A 12,417-nucleotide genomic window follows, 5' to 3' on the forward strand; every position below is an offset into this window, starting at 1 on the left:
AACTTACCTCATCGTGTGACAGATTTTGTCGCTACTACCGAAACACTAAATCTTTAGCAAATTTAGTGGCAAATCCCAATTTGTAATGCAACGATAGCCAAAAGGATTTTCACATGAAGTAACTGTCATTGTTATGGGAAAACTAAGTATAAAAAAATGTTCTTTTTTATTTACGCGCAAATAAAATGATATGTTCTACAAAGGCGTGCACAGGTTTTTGTTTAGGGCAAGCAATAGCCAAAATAAATGTAACACAATGATTCTAAAATCATTGTGAAACATTAAAGATGCTAGGCAATGCTTTTTCATGTACTAACATTACACCATCATCATCACCTTACCCTTATCCCACTTAAGTGGGGTCGGAAAAATATGTCAATCTTTTCCAATCGGCTCTATTACTCGTCAACTCATCATCCACTCCTTTTACACACATGTCCTCTTTCACACAATCTAACCATCTCTTCTTTGGCCTTCCTCTCTTCTTATGTCCTTCCACTTGTACATTCACAAAATTTATAAAAATGGTCTTTGAAAGGAATAAATAGATTCACAAGAACAAACACACAGGCTTTAGGGTTCAAAGGCACGTCAAAGAACAGCAATTATCTACTAAATCCGCCCTTGGTAGTAGGGTTGAATAAACGACTAACTAATACTTCAAACGTTTTTAGTTGCAAACTGCATGAATACGCCTTATTATACAGATTAACTTGCGTCCCTATTACCTTTTGGAACTACAATAACCAATATGTGCAGCTACAAATAAAAAAAACTTTTTTTTCGTTTTGTAAGTAGGTATCTATTTAACTACTAACGAATATGTATTCCAAAAGGTCTCAAAAAAGAAGAAACTATATCTATACTAATATTATAAAGCTGAAGAGTTTGTTTGTTTGTTTGTTTGAACGCGTTAATCTCAGGAGCTACTGATCCGATTTGAAAAATTCTTTCAGTGTTAGATAGCCCATTTATCGAAGAAGGCTATAGGCTATATATTATCACCGTATTTCTACGGGAACGGGAACGGGTGAAACCGCGCAGCGTCCACTAGTGTTATGATATAATCTGAGAGTCTAAGGATTCAGAACGATCATAAAGATTTATAAATTAAATCTTTTTGTTTGTGATTTGATTTTCTTTAAACGTTATAATTTTGTACTGTCGAAACAGCCTAGCAGCCTCTAGTACCTACTGTAGATTGTTACTACATAAACACAAAAGTGAATTGGTCTATCCTCCTACGTTTTAATTTATTTTCTCAGTGATCCCTTAATCGTATATTGTGCCGTCAAAGGATAAAGTCGGAAGTGCAAATCCTTTTTGCAATTAATTGAAAGTTTACTGCGCTAGTTCGGCTGGAAACTGAAACTGTGCACATAATGACTTTATTTGATGGACGCCCGGACGTTGCTTTTATTCACGTACAAAGGGAATTTCCATCTAGTAACGCTGAAGCTGAAAATCAATATTTTACGATAGCAATCTGTATTAATTAAACATATAATAAAGAGGTAAAATTTGCAATGTAGGGGGTAATCTCGGGATTCACTAAACCGATTTAGAAAATTATTTTACCACTAGAAAGTCACGTTTATTGTGATCGTCATAGACTATATTAGGTCCATGTTTTCTTACGGAAACGGGAACTATGCGGCGTCGATTGGTGTTCAAATATTCGTAAAACGCAAATTCGTGTATTAAGGCAAATAAAGTTAATTTCATTTTGTTTTCAGTTCATTTAGTTTCGTTTCGTTTCATTTCAAAACAGATGAAAAGATCTACCATCTAAATCTTTTTTTTAGTGATATATTTCTTTATTTTCATATTTATTGAATTCAATATAATGATTCTTATATTAATTATGAATGTATGGATGATAGTTTTTCAAGTAAGCCTGAACTGATTTGGATGTTGGCACAAATCAATAAATGTTATGAAAGTGGGAAAGCACTAGACAGGTTGAAGGAATCCAAAATTGATGCTAAATCTATTATCGATTAAGTGTTATACGGACCTAACGACGAAAAAGCAGTCAGTAAACAACAAAAATCAACTCCTGAATTCAGCATTCGGTAGGTAACTAACTGCATCGAGACCTAAATTCGAACTAACTCGCCTAACTATTAACTAACCTAGTCGGTTGCTCTCAATCCTACGAGCCTGAAACTTCGTTACACTTTAGGTAGCCAACTTTGTCATAACTCAAAATAGAAAAATATATCTATATTTCTACGATTATTAATTGCGCATTCATACGAGTAATATTGTGTCTAACTTTGTGTTAGTTCTCTTAGTTTTTTTTTAATTTTTTGTCTATCTGCCACTTTAACTAAACATAGAGTAGAGGTTATAGAGCAACATATAAGCTACTTTTATCCCTGAAAAAACAGTGGATACCGCGGGATTAAAAAAAAAACTGAATTTCACACTAAACTAAGGACATTTTTTTTAATTTCTGTAGTCTTTAAATTTTTAATATAATGTTTTTAGTTGAAATACTAGTACAAGCTTATTAGCAAAAACCAACGACTGCTTATTTGCAAAATTCGAGATTTTTCCAGTGTACAGATTCCGAAGCTTGTGCCTTTTTCACGATAATTATAAAAAAGGTACTCTGTAGTTTTAATAATAATGGGCCGCAGTGGCGTGCATAAGATTGTAGATCAGGGTATGCACCAGTAAGACAAGTTAACCAAACTGGGCAAATGTGCATTAGATAAGTATTAACAAAATATTTGTTAGCGTATACAGTACATTAAAGCATGTATGAAGTGCACGCCACTGATGGGCCGTGACAGACTAACAGACATAAGGATCAATTTCACTAAATAGAGTACCCTAAACATGGAACAAATATCACATTTTTCCGTATACGGAGCCATTTTTCCGCTTGAGCTGATGTATTAATAAAAAGGTTAAAAGAGTAAAGCTCGTCAGTCAGGTGGTCTGCGTGCAATGCCAAGCTTCCATTTGTCCGTAACGAAATGAAAAATTGAACTCACTTCTGCAGCACCGATTCAATTTTTTATGTAAACGTATAAATAGTAGTGTACCGTTACGGTATAGTTTACAGTTGTTTTTCAGCGTTTCAGTTGTCGATACTTTCTGAATAAAGCTGACAGCAACAGAATTGGCAATCACAACATTGGTATTAAATTATTTTGCTAGAGTATTTAAAATAAACTGTATATTGTATTGTTGAAAATAAAAATGGGGGGCGAGGTAAACTCACACATCGAAAACATTTAACACCATTAAGTATATTCTGTGTCCATACACTACACACAACTATAAATTTGACTCGCAATACACACACGCGTAATTTTTACACACACTAACAAACACATTGTGCACAGTAAAAATATATACAAGCAGTATACTCGGCCGTACTTTTGAAATAAATACTTACAGCGCGCGGTACGTAAACATGTGATAGGGCTGCCTGCCTCCAGCATTTTAATTACATTTGCCAACTTTGTATTTCCATTTAGTTTTGTGATTGTAAATATACTTTTTTATGTAAACAAATAAAATATTTTGTAAATTGTAGTAAAATAGGAAGTGATCAATAAAATGCGTGTTGTTTTTTGATTGGTAGATTTAAATAAGGCTGACACTAATCAATGACCTTGAAGGATAGGTCGTATTCATATGTTTATTTTGGTGATGCCATCTAGGTATTACCTCCACACTACGTGACCAAATATTAAAAAACCGGACAAGTGCGTGTCGGGCCACGCGCAGTGTAGGGTTCCGTAGATTATGTTAGCCCTTTAATCCTAATAATAATAATGTTTTTCTCAATTTCAAAGCCTTTATTATTCCTTACATTATTACATTAAACAAGTTTTTCAATTAATAAGAGTAACAGTTTTAATTTTTTTTCTATGTTAGTATATTGTTAGTGTATCTGTTTTAAGTTTAGTATTTTAGTGAGTTAGCCTTATTTCTAATTAATAAAATCTATATAACTAGTAAGTTGAAATTGAAATTGAGGTATAGCTCGCGTTTCGACCTCTAGTATGAAGTCAAACTACTGCTTGCATATTTACTGTGACATTGCTTAGACTATCCACAGATTAAATACATAGAATATTCGATTACTGATCGATGTTTGGCTGTTTCGTCAAAAGAATCGATTTTACGATTACATCAATGAAACATCGATTCTGTAGCAACAGTTTTTATAAACGCATTAGATAATAGATTTTTGGTTATTGCCAGAGGGGTAACGGTTAGCGAACCGCGTCCAGTTATTAATGGTCTAAGGATGGTGGTGAGTCTCTTATAAAAGCCCGCAGGCCTATTCACTAACTTTTGTTTCTTAGCCACCTAATATAATTAGCATCTATAGCAGTAAATGAATAGTGATTACGCCAGCTGGTCTTACTGTGTAAACTATTTAATTTCTACTAAAAACCATGACTCAAATTATAAATCTTTTTCATACATTTATTAATTAAAGTAGGGTAATCGAACAGTTTTATTAGATGTAGACAAAACAGAATTGGTACTATTAGTCCTGTCTATTGATAAGGGTCGTAAATAGGGCTCGAAGGAAGCTGAACACAAAGCCTTGTTTGATTTGAATCAACAAGGACCAATCGTAACTTAGATGTGCTGATTTAAATTGGAGTTTCGATCGATGTTTAACTGTTAAATTAGTTTTCACTATGTTACCTATCTATTGTAACTTGAGTACCTCAAATCAATTAAAATAGTTTTAAGAAATATTTAGTGAATAAAATATACGTTATTGCTACTTTAGTCCCAAGGTAGAATGGCAACCCCGCACCGGAAAGCGCATCAGTGTTGGTCGAGACCACTCGGTGGACTGACGACATCGATTGAGTTACAGGGAACCGCTGGATGCTGGCGGCTCGAGACCGTTGTATTTGGAAGTCCATACAATAGGCATATGTCCAGCGGTTGATAACGATGATGATGAATACAAATAGGAGTTGAAAGAAAAACAGTTGGCTCTCCTAAAATCAAATAGGGAACACCTACGATTTTAACCTTACCTACTAGTATAAAAAAATAACACCTTGCAGGATACTCGTCCTTAAATACCCTAACCTGAAACAAATTAAGGCAAAATGTAATTAAACCTGTCGGCTACTACTATGTTACATTTTTCTCTAATTCCGTTTATCACTGAAAACAGATAATAAAACACAGAAAACCGGGAAATAAAGTTATCCTGAGACTTCTTTTGTCTTCCTAGCTTTACCACGAGACTTTGTCTTCGTAAGATGAAAAATACAGGTTTATTTTAGTGATATATATCGCAAGCAACTTTACGGCTTCCTGTAAATATATAAATGAAGTGTTTATGTGAAGGTTCATGAAATATGTATTGCCTTATTCAGCGCGAGGGATCACTAGCGTTTTCCTTCAATTCACCTTATATAGCAGAGATATGGAAGGCAATATATTGTTGTGTTATCTATGAAAATACGAAGTAAGCATCCTATGTTTTGATTGAAATCTGTAATTTGTGTCTGCAATGCTTTTTAGATCTGTCAATTTCTCAAAGTATTACTAACTATTATTTTGAAGTTATAAAAATAAAAGAATATTTATTTTAATTTCTCATACTCGGAAATTAGTGTTGTTTTGATCTGATTATTGGGTGGAAAATACAGCTTCCATCCATAAAGAGGGAAAAACTCATACAAATTACTTCCCACCTAACTTTAAAAATATAACTGCTGTCAGCTGTGTGTTTTATGTAAAAAATACAGTAATAAAAAATTGTTTCTATATGAGTGAGTTTCTAAACAGCCAGTGTAAACTTAGCGCAAACTTCTTTAATCGGAATAAGTAGCTACAATTACACGGTGAGATCCATATTTAAAATTTAAAAAGTCGACACAAATCGGCGGAATACTAATTTGTTATATATCTGTGACGGAATTGTGACGGAAAAAATAGGTAATAAATCTTATAAATTAAGATTTGAATATTATTATTTATATTAGATAAAGAACTAATTTATTTTCCTCATATTCGAAATGAAAAGTAGAGTGTTTTAAATGGGCTAAAGAATCAACTCCTACCTGGACTATAGCTCGGGAATTGATTCTTTCCACCTTCGGTTAAAAGTCTACTATTATTTACTCGTACTAATTTGACGGGTTGCCTTAAATGTACCCATTACTATTAAGGGCCTACCAGTATCATGACCTTATCGAGAATTCAACTTAATAATAAAATTGGATGAGAAGTTAAAAAAAATATGTCTCTGGTTTACTACGCTCCTCGTTACCTTTGTTCCGCCGTAGCACTCGCGTGGTTGAAACTGGCGACGTGAGTTTTCCGGATGTATTTCCCGTATCGCAACGTAAATTAATAAGAGTGCAGACTGAATTCAATTACAGCTCACGGATGGGTAGATGTGGGTTTATTTCCGCTTGAACTACGGGAGATCTACAGATTTTGTGCCTTTTTCACAACCTCTACCTACCTTCGAGTATAATTATGAGCGTATACGTAGATAGGTAAATATGACTTTTTAATCATTCATCATTAACTATCACTGTCTGATAGTGATAGTTAATGATGAATGATTAAAAAGTTATATCTTTGTCATATTTACCTTTGTCACATTTTACGTATATTAACCACCCTCTACAGGGACAGGCGTTCCTCATAATAAGAGACGGGATGTGGTGTTACGATTTCCTCGAGTACGGGTTACTTTCTCGAGTACGGGTTACTTCCTCGAGTACGGGTAACTTTCTTGATTATGAAAAGGAGGTGTTTGTATAAAATGTCAATCACTGTCGTAAAGTTATAGTATGAATAAGCCCTCATTCGCACGAGATTTTTTTTAACGGTCGTTAAAAAAGCGTTCTAATATAGTAAGTTTAATTAAGGTCTATTTCCGACGGCCAAAATTGAAAATGCAACTCTGCTCGAAAAAAAGCGTCGTGTTTTAAAAACGCTGTCGTGTGAACATTTACTTGGAGATTGGAACATTTGTTGTATTTGAACCGTTTTAACGTTCGTTAAAATAGCTCTTGTGCGATTGCGGCTTACAGGCTGACTTTTATTCAGTTATTGGTTGAACAACGGTCTTACCGTCACATTGTTTTGTCGTGAGTTACTTTGTGAAACAGTGTTTCGTATTGTATTAATCATAAATTGTTTAGTGTGGGTATGGACAACATGTCGGACAGGGGATGATGAGTGTTAATGCATTTTAAAAGATTCTTTAAACCTACACCCCAGGTTACAAGTCCTGGGACCTGCTGGAGATGTTTCCTCTAACACAAAATGATGGTACATTCCTGGCTTATGCCACCCGTCGCTTTATAATATAGCTTATTCCTTTAAAATACAGACTTTGATAAATAAAATATTTATAAAAGCTTATTATACTATTATATTTTTTTTATTAAAATTGTTATTTTAATGTTATGAAAATAAATTAGTAAAATAAACCGTTTAGTTTATAATCGATTTTTTTGTTGGAAATCGTCGTTGAATATTTTATTAAAGAGTTTTTTTTTATTACATCTAACTAAGAACTATTTTTAAAATCGTATAAAGTTCTAACTCATAATGAAGTGGATGCAAGCAATTCTGAAGTTCCAAGTTTACAAATGATGAAAAAAGTTTCAAACAGTCATGCGTTATTTGATCTCAAGTTATATCTGGACTTTCTTTTATTTTAAAGTTGTAAAGTTCATAGGGAAACCAATGATTACATTATATCTCATATTAACTTACTTAGTCAGTTTACAAGCACTTATGATACGTCAGTTGACTATTTGTAAAGATTCTACTACCGGTTCGGAAGGCAGTTGTTCTTTTTAAAAAAAATCATACTGTATTATAATTTACAATTGATGTCAACATTACAATTTTTTAACTTCCTGTGTGAAGGTGGAAGCTGATCCAATGGCCTCCAAGCACCTTTATCATTAGGGACTCATCAATGGTGTATATATTTTTTGCAATCACATCGGTATGATGTGAAAGCAAAAATATTACAAAAATATCCGATGCAACAAAACGGCAAACGAACCAAAAGATAGCGAAAATAATTTGCTGTGCAATGAAAATTTAAATTACGAGGGGTTTTGTACGTTCGTTGCGGCTGCATTTAGCGGAAAATGAAATTCTGAAAGATAGTTACGCGGAGACGGCAAGAGTGTACGTTCGCGGCTTGGCGCAGTCGGCCTGATGAACGCCGGTAGAGCTGCCTCGCTACACCGCACCGGTAGGGGAGCCCATGATGATAAATAGGGATTTACTCGAGCGTCACTTAAACCTATTAGATGTAATAGATGTGTTATATAATATTTCCGCTTTCATTGGTGGGGAAAGTGTGTACTTGCTTAAAAGGGCAGACTATTTTTTTTTTGTTATTCTGGATTTTTTTTCTTCAAACTACTGCGTTTAGATTACGGACCAGTTCCAGTCTTCGCATGATTACCAATGCTCCTTGGTACATCAAAAATGAACGTGAACTAAAAATTAAAACTATAAAGACAAAAGTTGCACACTCAATGAAAACATACCAAAAGCGTATTCGGAAACATCCAAATCAACTTGCAAGGAACCTAATGATGAAGAAGCCTGGTACAACCTTCAAAAGGCTCAAGAGACGAGCATCACAAGATGTAGAAATAGACACACATTATTTGGGAAAATCACTGAACTTTGCACCTATCACGCATTAATATAAGTACTTAAAATCCAGCTGAATGTCTCACGACAGATGATTGATTGATTGCCAATGGACGTCCCCGCTGAAGGACATAGGCCTTTTATAGAGACTTCCAAACATCACGATCCTGAGCCGGCTGCATCCAGCATAACGTCAGTCCGCTCGGTGAAAGGTCAACCAACACTGCGCTTTCTAGTACGAGGTCGCCATTCGAGCACTTTGAAACCAAAACGTGCGTCAGCTCTTCGAACTATGTGGGCGTTCGAGTAAATCTCAAAAATCCCCTCTTGGGCTCCCATACTAACAGGTGTATGTTCGCAGCGCCGCACAAGCTACCTCGCTACACCGTAGACTACAGGCTTATGTTAGCACGTAGCTACATAGAGTCTCTACCAATGCTGCTCTATTCATTTAGTATGACTGAACCGGGGAAGTTTCAATTTCATCTAACAGGACATATTTAGATAACTCGGTGTAACTCCGTTTAGCTGATTTTTACAACACATACGAGTATGTACAAAAGATATTACTTAAACATCATACTGATTTTCCAAATTAGGCCAATCAGCTTGGCAACCGGCTTCCATCGTGGGCAATCATCCCAAAATACCTAAACACATTATAAAGTGCTACTAGAAAATTGAACGGATAATAATTAATTTAAAAAAATATGAATGTAATTATTTAAAAAAAATAATAAATTCATTCGATTATTAGATAGGAATAAAAAGGCTACAAATTTTCTATTTACAGGATTTTCAAAATGAATTAATTTCACCCACTCACACACGATTTCCCGAGTTAATTGAATAAGTTCTCCGAACCATAAAAACGGATTAAGGTACTTATGATACAAGGACTCCCAGCAGAATACCTATTCAATTTATTCTATTTCGAAATATAAAAGATGCAAAATGCATGACGAGTAAGTAGGAACTAGCCATTTGCAAAATGACTTCATCACAAACGGGACAAGCGGTGCATAAAATTTTAAAAAGCTACGACGCCACTTGACCTCTGTTCCCTAGGTAAAAGCTTACAGTGCAAAATATTAAAAATAGAAGCTTAAAGTGCACAAGAAATGTGGGAGCTAAATATCTTGATAGCTCAACGTTTCCCGGCGATGCATTAATAACGAGAACCGACACACTTGACCTCGACTTCATGCAAGCCTCTCTTCAGTAACACGTCATATTATATTAGTTGTTTATCAGCTTTAAATAAAAAAGGTTTACAAAATAATTAAGCTAGTAACTAGCTGACGCCGCGTGATTTCACCCGCGTGGTTCCCGTTCCCGTAGGAATACAGGGATAAAATATAGCATATAGCCTTCCTCGATAAATGGGCTATCTAACACTGAATTAATTTTTTAAATCGAACCAGTAGTTCCATAGATTAGCGCGTTCAATCAAACAAACAAACTCTTCAGCTTTATAATACTAGTATAGATATAAAATGTGTTGCAGTGTTGTAAAAAAACGAAAGTATTTCTTTGTCTAAATATAATCATTAATTAAATATTTGTTACTTATACTGTAAATACTTCTGTCACGCAAGAAGTATGTTACAGTCTTTCTACATTTGAAAGTTGTGGCTAGTTCGTCTTCCGGGAATAGAAGGACTATAGTCTATACGCGATGATTTTCAAATTAAATTATAATTCTTAAAAAAAGTCCTTTAGCCTTTAGTGTTTCAAGAAGCTATAATTAATATGGGCTTATGTAAATTGATCTTGCTAAGATAAGATTACTGCTTTTGCTTATCATGATTGCTTCTAAATACTGAAAATAAAAATAGGTATTCTACACACAAATAATAACATTAAAAATCATAGAAAGCATTTCGTCAAATTTTGTTAAGACTTCAATTTAACAATCAAATAAAGCTATATCAAATTTTAAATTATCAGAATGATGGAAGCTACAAGTAACTTATCTACATTTATTGATGTCAGGGTTGGCAAAACTGATTCAAGGAATAAATAATGCCTTGGACTTTTATTGCAGCAATATTGCAGACTTAATTATTGCCAAAAATATTTTTGTAACGAATATTTTGTATTGTTAGGTAAAGATTAATATAAAGTTTATGAAAACGCCTTTGATAATAAAAGTGTGTTAGTTTAGGACAAAATTGATTACCATGAAATAGATTATAGTGAGTTTCCCTTAATAAATAGACATGTCTCGGTCTTTTTAGTATATTATAGATATTTTGTATAGTATGGATTAGCGTACTTCTATGTGTAATTCAGTTTTTTACAAATTCTGCGGGAACCATGGATTTTACCGGGATTAGAACTAGACTATACATGTTCCTTAATAACGATCTCCTTCTTTTTTCTCTATCTATAGTAAAAGTCCTATAAATTGGTTCAGCCTTTCCAGATATAAGCCGGGACAAACTGGCAAACAGACAAAAATTAAAAATGCTTGACTGTTTTAGTATCGTGCAGGTAATATGTACTTGAAAAAACATAGTTATTTTGAAATCACAGACAGCCACTTCAATTTTATTTATCTGATGGTACCTATTGATGATTTTAGGCATGTAGATTAAAGTTATCGATTCACTTTGAAATAATTTCAACAAGTAAGTACTGGAGTTTATTACTTCCCTTTATTGTTGTAAACGGCGAGGACAGCCCTATGCCCTAGACACGAGATGAGAGTAACGCTCCAGACTGAAGAAAGGTCAGATGCAAAGGTAGTCGACCCCTGGCGATCGCAGGCGTGAATTTGTAACAATGTCTGGTGTGAACCGGGGTAACCCTTTGTGCAATTCGTTTGTATTAATTGTGTTATGTAACATACAAAAGTTTCTCTTAACTCAGATAACACATAACTCTCGGTAGCTGGTAAAAGGTAAAATAGGTTGATAATTAACCTATTTTACCTTTTCAAGTTCCATAAACTTCTAGACAGAGAATTAAAAAAAAAATCTTAGAATAAAGAAAAGCTCAGTACCTACTCGACTCGAACCCAGGTCCTCGTGATTCATAGGATAACCACTGAGACACTTGACCAACAAGGCAGTTCATCACTGAACAGTGGAAAATAAAATGTTCTTTTTAATCACCAACAAAGCGCAATATCTGAATCTGTAGAAAGTAAAAATAATTTCAACTAATATACTCGTATCTACCTAAGTATTTTTGTATTGTATAAATATAAATAACGGTCCCCCCTCCCCCTGTGTCGCCGTAGAGGTTCCACAAGGAGCTATCGGCCCTTAATCAAAATGAAAAAAAAATGACGGAACAGAGCTCCAATTATTGTCAACAAAGAATCAAGGTAACAAAATTAGTATTATCGATTGCCGAATTCCGAATTCCGAGTCGTATTAGCTAATGCAGTTACTATCGGGTATCGTGTCGGAATTGGGTCAAACACACGGTTTTGTTCAGCTTTTATCAAAAGCTTTTGTTTCGAATCTTTACATAACGGGTATCTCAATTGTTAGCTGCTCCATACAGCGCATACCTTGCAAACATAAAAATGATGCTTACCTGAATGTATTCGAAAGGATTCTGTAGAACGTTTTGTATCAAGTTTGTTCAAGAAATAAATACTACCACCCTGCTTATATCTGCGAAAAGTGACATTGATGTCCCCATATATCCCTTGGGCACGCCATCACGCGAGAACAGCTGGACCGATTTCATTAATTTTTTTTTAGAGTTTGTTATTGTCAGGAGAAGGTTTTTATGGGGTAGGTAAGGGTAGTTGAAAGT

The sequence above is a fragment of the Bicyclus anynana genome, chromosome 1 (assembly GCF_947172395.1).
Source record: "Bicyclus anynana chromosome 1, ilBicAnyn1.1, whole genome shotgun sequence".
Lineage (NCBI taxonomy): Eukaryota > Metazoa > Arthropoda > Insecta > Lepidoptera > Nymphalidae > Bicyclus > Bicyclus anynana.